The sequence below is a fragment of the Brienomyrus brachyistius genome, chromosome 14 (assembly GCF_023856365.1).
Source record: "Brienomyrus brachyistius isolate T26 chromosome 14, BBRACH_0.4, whole genome shotgun sequence".
Lineage (NCBI taxonomy): Eukaryota > Metazoa > Chordata > Actinopteri > Osteoglossiformes > Mormyridae > Brienomyrus > Brienomyrus brachyistius.
The window spans coordinates 18,264,129-18,275,364 of NC_064546.1; positions in this window are offsets into that span (position 1 = coordinate 18,264,129).

An 11,236-nucleotide genomic window follows, 5' to 3' on the forward strand; every position below is an offset into this window, starting at 1 on the left:
AATTGGGAACGGTTTTCCAATCTGCAGTCCGAGGGTGGGGCCAGTTTGGATCAGGGTCAGGCCGTCCTCAGCTTCGCCGCAAACTAACAACGTTACAGAAACCGCACTCTGGCAAACTGAAAACGCTGCATGCTGTGAACCTGGGGGCCTTTTCTTACAGTTATCTATCAGCTACAGACTGTTATATCGTTTTATTTCTAGGGGATTTGTGGCAGCCCACGGCGTGACGTCGACCCCCCCACAATGGTTTTTCATGCTAGATCAGCTAAAATCCCAATTGGATGTTTCTAATTTGACTTGTTTTCGAACTCTGACCTCTGCTGTGGTTCTGGGACATTTACTCCCTCCAATTAAACTGAAAGCAGATTTTTTTTTTTTACTTTTTCCGCTGTTGTGTATGTGCCGATAGAGGGAAGGACAAGTCACAATGATGTAAGAGAAGAATTTACTGGATGTGGGGATATAATTAAAAAGCCACACTAGCTTTTGAGGAGGGGGGGAGTGGGGAGGGCGCATTCAAAACTTTATAAAACCACTTTACAATTACAGACGTCACTCAGGATTTGTTGGATTCCCATAATCTTCATCATGATCGTTAATGGAGCCTTAACGGTTTTAATAATTCAAATCAGAGAAAGAATATTTGCACCTTCCAAGTTTGTTTATATGTCATGATAGATTTTAATATGAAGTAACAGAATTTAATGTCGATTTTTCAATCAATAGAATAACATTGTCTTTACTGTTGACAGTTTGAGATATCAACTGTAGCTCTTGAAACAACGAAACGATGAACCTGACGTGATATAACTAAATATCCTGAATTCCAGATGATCAGTCTGTAGGCTTCACACATAGATCTAAAGTCTATTGGGGTGTTTGTGACCCAGCTCAGTTCATCCTCCAAACAGTCAAGGAAAACATCCGAATTAAGAAATGAACAAATAAACCTGAACACGATTTCACGACGTACGCAAAACAGCCACTTTGGTCAATATTCACTGTTTCCAACATAGCAGTAGAGTAGAGTTTGGGAGCCGAGATGGAAACTGAATCTTCGGAAGTGTATAAATTAACAAGAGGTGTGGATTGTTTTTGTGGAATAAAGGTGTTATATGAAGATAAGATGGCTTTTGTGACCACTTAGGCTTTTCAGAAAGCAGATCTGTTGGTGTAGGACGACAAAGCTGATGTGTGGCATGGTTTTTATGTGGATAAACACGACCGTTTGGATGTCTGCAGCAGCATCCCACAGAGATTCAGGACCTCTGCTCTGTTCAGGACTTAGAGGTTTAAACCCGCTTATCAGACATGCACACAAACAAAATGACGACTTTGTGAACCGGGGTCAGTTTTCTTTTCCGTTTCCTCTATCATGTTTTGCCATTGTGGGCTACAGAATTTAGCATCTGAGTAAACGCTTGCGTAGCACAATGGTTCAGAGCAAGACTTTAACGTGATTACTTTGAGGTCCTAGATTAAACGTTCTCCAAAGACGAAAATGAATTGGTATGTCGGAAATAAACCACATAAACAAAATCTCATTAATACCGGCAGCACTCCGACCTACAGAACGTTTACCTTTATCGAATGCATTAACATACAAAATTATATTCTGCAGGTATAAACAAAAAAAAGTTATCAATACAGAATGTTTCATTTGGCTGGGGGGGTGAATCAAAGTATTAGGTGTAAGAGAAGTAATCAGCGAAGGAGGGGCCTCTACAGCTTCCAGTAAAGATGGTCAAAGGGGAGAAAAAGAAAATCACAATCGACAACAGGATCAATTAGAATGGAGAGAAAGAGGATCTCTGATGTCTCCTTAGCTTGTCCTAGACTCAGTACCAAAAAAACCCCTTTAAACTCACTAGCCAAGACAGTCAATTAGAAATGTATTCATTAATTGGCAGGTTTTCTCACAAAAAAAACTCAAAAGAATTCTACATATTGGCACAGTTACATAACACTTCTTCGAAACAGCAGGTCACACTTGATTTTAAATGTGCCGAATTAGAAAACTTCTCTCATTGAGTTGACCAATCAGCAGCTCTCATTGCTGACCAATGAGCTTCAAGTACGGGATACCTATTGTTTCCTACCATACCATTGCGACCTTTTCTGCTTTTATACGTTTTGAGATATATTCTATAAGGTAAAGTTTTTGCTTGACCACTAAATTGCTGTCCTTTGATGCACAGGCTATTTTAAGGGCTGCCAACTCTCAAAACCACACCCTGGCACACTATTTCACAGACACACACACACACACACACACAGGTTTGTAATTATGTCTTTGTGGGGACTCTCCATTCGTTTCTATGGGGAAAACTCTAATCCCAACATGACAGAGTTCAGAAGATTTTCTTATACAAATTCCTTTACTGTATTCACAAAGAATAAATCAATGAAGCCAGTATATGGGGTGCCTCTCAAGACGGGGAAGGGATGTTGAGGGTTATATTTAAAACTGCCAGATGAGGTGTGGATCGGGCCAGTGGCTAATTTATTTGCCGGGTCTTTGATAAGGAGCTCTCTGATTCTGTGGCCAATCCTGTCCTCGGCCCCTCCTGAGTTCAAGCTACAAATCCCCTGAAACGCCAACGATAGACCATTGTCTTCGTAATCCACCAAAACATCCATAATGTTGACGCAGTCCTTCATCAGTTTAATAAATCATCCCATCTTTATTAAAATAGTCCCCCCCCCCCCATCCACGAACAATGTGGGTGGGATTAGCTATCTGGGAGACAACCTAATGACAAAATATTTTGAGGGATAAAGCAATATTAATTTTACCCTAGAGATATCACAGCTTTGTAATAAAAAGTAAATGCTGCGTGAACTGGCAGGGCCACGACTCACAGCTTATGCCAGGAGCAAGATTTCTATTGGTCCTCGCCCTCACGCCAAGATGTTATTTAACCAATCACTCTACCCATGGTCATGTCCAAATGCCCAATTACGTTTCTCACATTCAGCCACTTCAAGTGGAGTTAGACCAGTTATTGACGCATTACATTCTGAGACATCCACACTATGCGCAATGGAACCTACTAGCATTTTGCATTGATTAATTCAGTAGGACGTTAGGGATGGTAATTTGTAATGAATTTAAATTAAAGCGCGCTGGGATGAACTTTATAGAGCGGTGTGACTTTTTTTGCTCTTAAATGCTGATGAGCCGCTTTTTACTTATTGCTAATTTGTTGGTTAGGCGACACCTTAATCCACAGTGACTAAGAGTCACAGCCACTTAACAGGTTTGATGGCAATGGGACAGGCCATGTCAGGAATCTCGCTAAAGGTTAGAACCGCAGGACAGCGCCAGAGGATTGAAACAGCAACCTTCATATTCAGAAGGGTCAGTGACCTTAACCACTATGCTAACCACTGGCACCTAAAAGGCCATCCCTGCAAGCAAAGCAGATCAAAAGAAAAGAGGTGCTTTATATGATTTTTAATAATTGATGAGCAATTTTCCAAAGCTCAATCGGCCTGTTTTTTTCTTGTTTTTGAGACGAGACCACCAGCGACCATGTAACAAGACATTTTGAAATAATGCTGCGTTATGTAATAACTCTAGAGAACGTAACAAATTGAATGATGATAATAACTATAATAATAATAATGATAATAATAATAATAGGGTAATGTTGGAATATAAAATAATGCAGTCTATAAATTTGTTACATTTTGTCAAGTTATTACATAATGTGGCAATATCACATAATGCATTGTGACAGACCTAAAGTCAGGCTTCCTCACTCAGTCCTCATGTAATCCGATGAAGAACTTTCGTTAAATTTCCAAAGCTCACTAAGTCCACAGAAAGCTTCTCGAAAAAGGTGTCCTGTGGACTGAATGAGTTTTGGAAATTTTTATGAATAAACCCACAATCTTTTTTTTTTTTTAAAGAAATTGCACAACCCCCCTAGCCATTGCTGATCTTAAGCATTGCTCCCCTCCACACAAAATCATTTAAAAACACGCAAAACGGACATATGTGGTCTGGCAGACATGAACTGAGCACCAGTGACGTTAGGCGAGATCAGGGCCAAAGTTTTTTCTTTTTTTAACAGTCTGCACAAAACAGCTGATTAGATGACGGCAGCAACCCTACAATGAAAACAGCGACAGAAATGAAGATGCTGTGGACTCGAGGGGCGTCTCCAGCCCGCCTCTAAGAGCTCAGATCCCTGATGGTTTCTGGGTAATTGCAGAGCTCGAAATGAACGAACGAAGCCTCCAGTTTGGCAGGAAAGCTCAGGCGAGTTCAGCTCCTCTGTATTTTTCCAGCAGGGTTCGGACACATAAAAATCCAGACTAAGATTTTGCTACTTTCTGGACCTGAACTACACACCTCTGGGATCCACTGAATCACCAGTGGGGCCCAAGTCTTGGCAGCCTGGCCTAATGGATCACAATTTGAATTTGGGGCTTTTGGATTTTAAATTTCTTGCACCCATTTCTAAGTAGATCCACCTATTCTGCTTTGATCACTCATATTTTATTTCTGTAAATATTTGAAAATGATTTACCCATGGATATATATATATAATACAAGACTGATGCCTTAAATATCCATTCCTGTCATATTCGATTATTAAGGGAATATTTTATGTTAAGTGAAAGTTAAACATTTCTTGTTCAGACAGGACGCTGAGGAAGGACAGATGGGGCATTTTTTGATCATTCTAAAATTCTCTGCAAAAGCTTTAATTCCTGAGAATGCAAAGGTCCTTTTCTTGAACCGACATCCTGAAAAGGTTGCGGGTTCAATTCCTGGGAGGCACCTTGAGTATGGAGTCCCGGTGGGTTCTTGCTAGCTGGTTAGCAGAACATGCTGCTTAGCATCTCCTAAATAAGGAACGGCTTTATTTATGGGTGTGCTCACACTAGGCAATCTGTACTGTGCCCAAGCACATTTGACCCCCAAAGTACAGTCCGTTTGACTGGTGTGATCGCTCCGTACTGTGCACAGTACGCTGGGTACTGAGGTGGGCCTGGGCACGATTCCGTACGCATCTAGTGTGATCGCTAACTGTGCCCAAGCACGCAACTCAGACATGATGTCAATGATGTGACTGGCCTTTCAACAAACATGGTGGCAAAGGATAACTTTGGTCTACGGCAGAGGTGCAGTGTTTGCGGGGAATTTGGGCTGACGGGAGTTTCCAGGAACAACTGCATGCAATGCACAAAAACTCAGAGATATTTGGTAAAATACGCACCGGTTTTCTTAAACGTGCAGCACGATTAAATGGAAATCGCTGCATTGCATACTCTATAAATCTATAACAGGGTTGTGTGTCTTCGCGCCCAAAATGGCTCCAAATGCGGACATTAATCATGAACTCCATCGCGCTGTGCGATAGCACTTTCCTTTCTTTGTTTTCTGTAACAGAAGAAGTCGCGTGGTGATGAAGATATGGTGCTCAGCCCGGACTGTTAAGCACAATGTGAGTGCAGACTAGCGGGGGAGTAGAGGGAGGGGGCAATTGTTTATTTAGTGTGGTGACCCAAACCTCGTGCAAATGTATGATGTGAGTGGCTACAAACTTACTTAGTTGGATAATTGGTGGGAAATGGGCAGGTGAGGATCTGCTTGTTGCTTCAGGTGGTGGTTCCTGCAGAGAAGATCTACGTAGAGTTCGGTTACATGACTCCTGCTCAGACACGATCAGTGGCATCTTTGGGGCTCACTTTGTTTAAAACTAATCATCCATGTATGGTGCATAAATGGTGCACTTTTAAAAAAGTCAGAGAAAATACTTTTATTGAGTTTATTGGAAATGGTTTTATCTGCTTTCCTGGAAGTCATTTTATTTCTTAAAGAAAAATGTACCCTTTGAGTCATGGATCATCAAAAACAAGGCATATTTGGTAGTTAATATTTCCAAAAACATTTGCTATTAGATAACTTTAATAGGTTTTTTTTTGTGGGTGGGGTACTGTTGCTTGGAAAAAACAGCCACCTCTGCTAATCCTTCTTGAACTCAGATGCTTTATTTTTTCTTCTGAAACAAATTTCGCATGAAAAACCCGCTTTGAGAATGACACAATCTGTCCTCGCTGCCCTCGGGTTAAAATAATCCACTGGCATGTTAGGGGGATCTGTCTCTTTGAATCTGCTTGCTCTCTAAGCCTTCCAATCAGACGCTGTGAGTTTTATCAAGCCCCTATCCTTTGCCCGCCATATTACTGTAAGCTGTTCTTTTCCACGCTTGTGATCGAGGGACATCTTCAGCTTCAAATCTTTTCCAGTGAGGGTTTGAGATAGAGTTTTCATTCTCGTCGCATGCTTCAAGCTCATCTCCTTAATTTATTTAAATAATAAGCCAGTCTGGTTTGAACTTGTTTCCCTGGATAACCAAGCATTAATTTCGTAAAGACTGAGCTGCACCATGGGTGACCACAGAAGGCGCTATCCAGCACAGCAAACCAAACACAACTAAGTCCTTCATCGTAAATGTGTTGACAGTCTTTAGTAGATCACTACATTATCTTCAGCTCACCAAATAGGACACTGGCCTCCTCACCCCACCCTCAACATATCATTTGCATTTCTGGAAAAAATAGACATACAAATTGCATTGATGACAAGATGGTGACCCTTACTGTACAAAGGACCTACTGTTGTTATTCTTCTGGGTTTTTTACTCCCAGAATAGCCTTGGAGTGTCCGCACTTGAAACCACAAAGCCAACTTTCGCCTACAGTAACTACCTGGCTGTGGATACTTTCTGCCATTGGCGTCCACAAAACAAACAAACAAACAAGTAGATAAACAAACAAACAAATCAAAAGTTTACACAGCTCCTTACTAACAACGCAGCTCCCAGACGTTTTGACTGAATCTTGGAGAACCATTCTGGGAAAATGCCATCTTGGACGATGATCACGGAGTACGTCATGGTCCCTTGGAAGATTTGCTGATTGTGCTCGTCAAGGCCAGCTGAACTTGGCACACAACAATAACGCCGATATACTGTATATGAAAAAAAACCTGCATTTTCCATTACATTACTTCTCATAGTTTTTCCTCATCCCTCCAAATCCAGCCATAGGTATAACAATTCAAGCTCTAAAAGTATTATGAAGGCATCACAGTATTTCATCATCGCAATTTAGTGATTTTTTACACCAATCATTTTTCATCCATCCGTCCATCCATCCATTCTCCGCTTATCCAGTACAGGGTCTTGGTTCGGGGGGGGGGGGGTAGGCGCTGGAACCTTGTAATAATTCTGCTCATATTATTTCACATCATAAACTGAGGTGTGTGGTTCATTCCACTCCACTAATCCATAAAGCAACCCTGGAGAAACAGCCCCCCCCCCCCAAACAACTGCAGTGCCGATCAACAGCATGATAAATAGAAACTGCAACCGACAGAAACCCATCCTTTGGTGCTGCCGATTTTTTCCATGTGTAGGCAGAAGCTATAAAGTGCGACAGAAAAGAGGCGTAGGCTATAAAAGGGGAGGGGGGTCGATTGGCAGAGAGCAGAGGGCATGTAGCCAGTGGGGGGGGTCGAATCAGCGATCCCCGCTGTGCCCTGTCAAGAGCAGGTCACTCACTCGTGACGTCCTGCTCGACTCAAGCCCTTTGATCGCAGATTAATTCCATTTCTTTTAACAGACAGGAGAGACGTTCCTCTGCTGAAAAGCTGTGAACCTACTGGGAGAATTAAGTTGGAATGGACACAACCCAAGTTTTAGTGACGTGACTTTTTTCATGGTTTTGTTTTGTTCATATTATACCTGCCTTCAATATAAGAAAACAAGATGTCTAAAAAAAATATACGGAGCAAACTAGGGATCGTCAACCTGTAAGATGGCAAAATGTCAAAAAATAGGTTAAAAAAATAACCTCCCTACATTCTTGGAGCAGAAAAATTTAAGGCCGTGTTGATGTCAGTGGGTCTATTTTCCTGGATTATTCTTGTCATCTGCCTCGCAAATCCTGAACGATGCCGACATAATTCAGAAAAACACGGACCCTCCTCGTTGAACGTCGACTCAGAAAACCTTTAAACGAGTTTTTTTCCCCAATGCTGGTGAGCCCCAAAGGATCAGGCCAGACTTGATAAGTGAGTTACACATGCCTGCTGTGCTCATAGCATATGTTGTCCACATGACAACATGAAAAAAAATTACAAAGACTTTCAAGGTCAACAAATTCTAACGGCTGTCACAAAGCTATTGACGATTTCCTTCCAGGCCGTTCGTGAAAAAAGGATTCGGAGGAAATCATATTCGTTTGATGTGCTCATTTAAACTTGTGCGTTGTTTCATACGGTTCCATTAAAATCCTGAGCCAGCAAGGCGGGGGCACTAAATCCCGCTTCTGTTCATGTTTACTGAAAAGGTTTTATGGAAATCAACGTTCTAAATCTTTACAGCCGCCTTTGGGTCCAGCAGGTTACATTAAAACGATTAAAAAAAAAAAAAAAAAACTAAACAATTTTGGTATCTTTTGGAAAACCACAGGTTTACGCTGAAGGATTTCGATCCGTTGGGGCCTGTGGCCGTGGCTGGGGGGGGAAACAGGAATGAGGTACAAAATAAAAACACTCCGTCTGCTTTTTAAAGCTGAAAGAAGTTGCCCATTAAACTTTCTGATGACTCTCTGCTCGACTTGCAGTATCTCTGGCCCGCAGCAGCCAGGAAGTGCCACCGCAAGGGTGACAATGCAGGTTTTCCGGAAGTGACCGTTTGGGTGCGAAGCCGGTGTTTCAGTTTAAGAAATGAGGTGGGGGGGGGGGGGGGGGGGGGAGGGTGTGCTACAGCCTGGCACTGTGTGAAAAATGTGCAGAGGGAGAGGGTCCTGGAGTGGATCCAAGGGTGGATCATTCATCTTTGGTTTTGGTATCTCTGCTGTTACCCCTGACCGAAAACCTCACGGGTGTGAACATAGATACGGAATATCAGGGTGTACATCTGACTCCGCCCACAATTACCACATTATTATGTTTTTTTTTCTTTATACGGGGCTAACATCCTCTTCTTTGGCTTACCAGCCTGTTTTATTAAAGACTCTGTTTATTAGCTGGAAAGGTTACTCTCTCGGTTGTAATATCTCACCAGCCTGGGGTGGCGGTGGGGGGTGGGTGGGGGGGCAAAGCACAAATCCCTGGGCACACGGCGCTCCGGTACCCAGACGGAGATGATCTCGCAGCGCTGTCCGCCCACACAGGCTGGGGGAGAGGGGTGTAGTGGGGGGGGGGGGGGGGGGGGGGATATCAACCCTGAAATGTGTGCAAACAGCTGAACCTGAGATAATTATTTGGCGCTGCTTCTCTCTCTGCCTCCCTCTCTCTCTTCCTCCTTTCTCCCTCTCTCTCTCCCTCCCTCCGTCTCTCTCCCTATCCCCGGATCAGTGACCAAACAGCGACAACGGGTCTCCGTGAAAGGCAGATAAGACCGTGTCCCGCTGGAGGCCCAGAAAACTCTGTATTGGAGGGTGGAGATGAACAGAGTGGGATGACATCACGGGGCCACTGGCCGTACAGAATCACAGCTGCTGGTATAAATACACACCCCTTCAAACTGCCTGAAAATGTCCCTTAGTTAATGATATAAATGTCATTATACAATATGTAATCGTGGCTGGCTAATGAAAAATGCATTGCCCACATTTTAAATTATTTTGTTATAAATAAATTACGCCCATTCTGATTAACTAGTATTTATGTATTTATGTTTGTACTAAACGTTTGGAATTCATGATGGTTTTTGGTATGGATGACGTCATATCGCTAATTTTATCAATTTAATGTTGATAGCTAGCGAACATCGTTAATTATGAATATAAAGTGAGATAAGCTTGTATCTTGCTGACAGTGACATACTTGCCTCACTGACAACAATCCACGGAGATTTGAAACAAACTGTTCACCGATTGCTGTGTAAATTTAAGTTTCTATTTGTGGTGCTAAGGGTCTCTCATTGTGTGTTGTTTTAGATTTTTTAAGCAGGTTCTGAGAAAATATATTTTTTTCAGTCCTAAAATAATTGCTTTATGGAGATATTTGTTTTTCATAGGACAGTGACTGTACATGTACAATTTCTGGCAGGCTTGTTCCCAAAATGATTGGTATATTGATACATTCTTATGCTGTCAACTTCAGTTCTTTGCAAAGTAAATTTTTTTTTTGCTAATGCAGAGTTATGATTAGTACGGCTGTAGAGCTAATTCTAGGCTGGATCGGGGGGGAGGGGGGGTGGTTTACAGACCAGATAGTCACTGACAGAGAAGCACATCAGGCGGTGGAAAGTTCCAGAAGGGCCCTGGAAGTCGAAGATGTATGTAATCCTTGTGTGGCGGTCATCTTTTCAGGCTGAGCAACCCTTGTCCGCTCCCCTAAGCCCAGCCTAACTCATCCCCCCCCAGCTGAGAGCAGATCTTTTAACTCTCTCCACCTGATGAGGGCAGGCTGGGATCATTTTCCGTCCCCGGCGGATGTTGGAGACGGGGCAGGCGGCCACGCCCTGCTTTGCATCGCTGCTCCACGGCGGGTGGGATCCGTTCCGCCAGCTATCCGGCGTGCGGTAATGGTACTGCTGCTGCAGACCCCAGCTGCACTGGATTTCATTGAGTGGCACCGCTCCACAATCCTGTTTATATAAATTAAAATGGATGAAATAGGGGAATGAGGAGTGCTGGGATAGAGGTGACCGGATGAGGGAATCCGGAGATTACAGAGCTCTCGGGGTTGACGTCAGCATCTACTGTACGTCCTACAAACAAGCAGTCGTACAGAATCGACCGCTCTTCAGAAACCTATCGACCATGAAACTTGACCCCACTTGGTCAATGGCACGCAAGTGTATTGGGGCAGCCCTGAACCCACAGCAGCCCCCCCACTCTGAGCAGCTCAGGCTACCTCACGTCTCACTTGCATTTGTCTCCACGCACGGGGTAAGGTGAAGGTGACGGGCAGCAGGGGTGGGGGATGATGCCTGCTTTTTTTTATTTTCGTGCCCCACCCCTCTTGGCACCCCGTCAGCCCACCCCGTAGGGCAGCCCTCGCTTCCCATCTGCTGTCTCTCCCAGTGAGGAGCTGTGACGGTCCCAAGTCACATTTACAATTCAATTACGCCTACAGAGGCCCTTCCTTCCAGGCCCCCGCCGGGGGGGGGGGGGGGCAAGCAGGCCAATGACATTCTAAATTGCTGACTTAAGACATGCCCCACAAGGACATATTCACATACATGTACACATGTAATGTGTG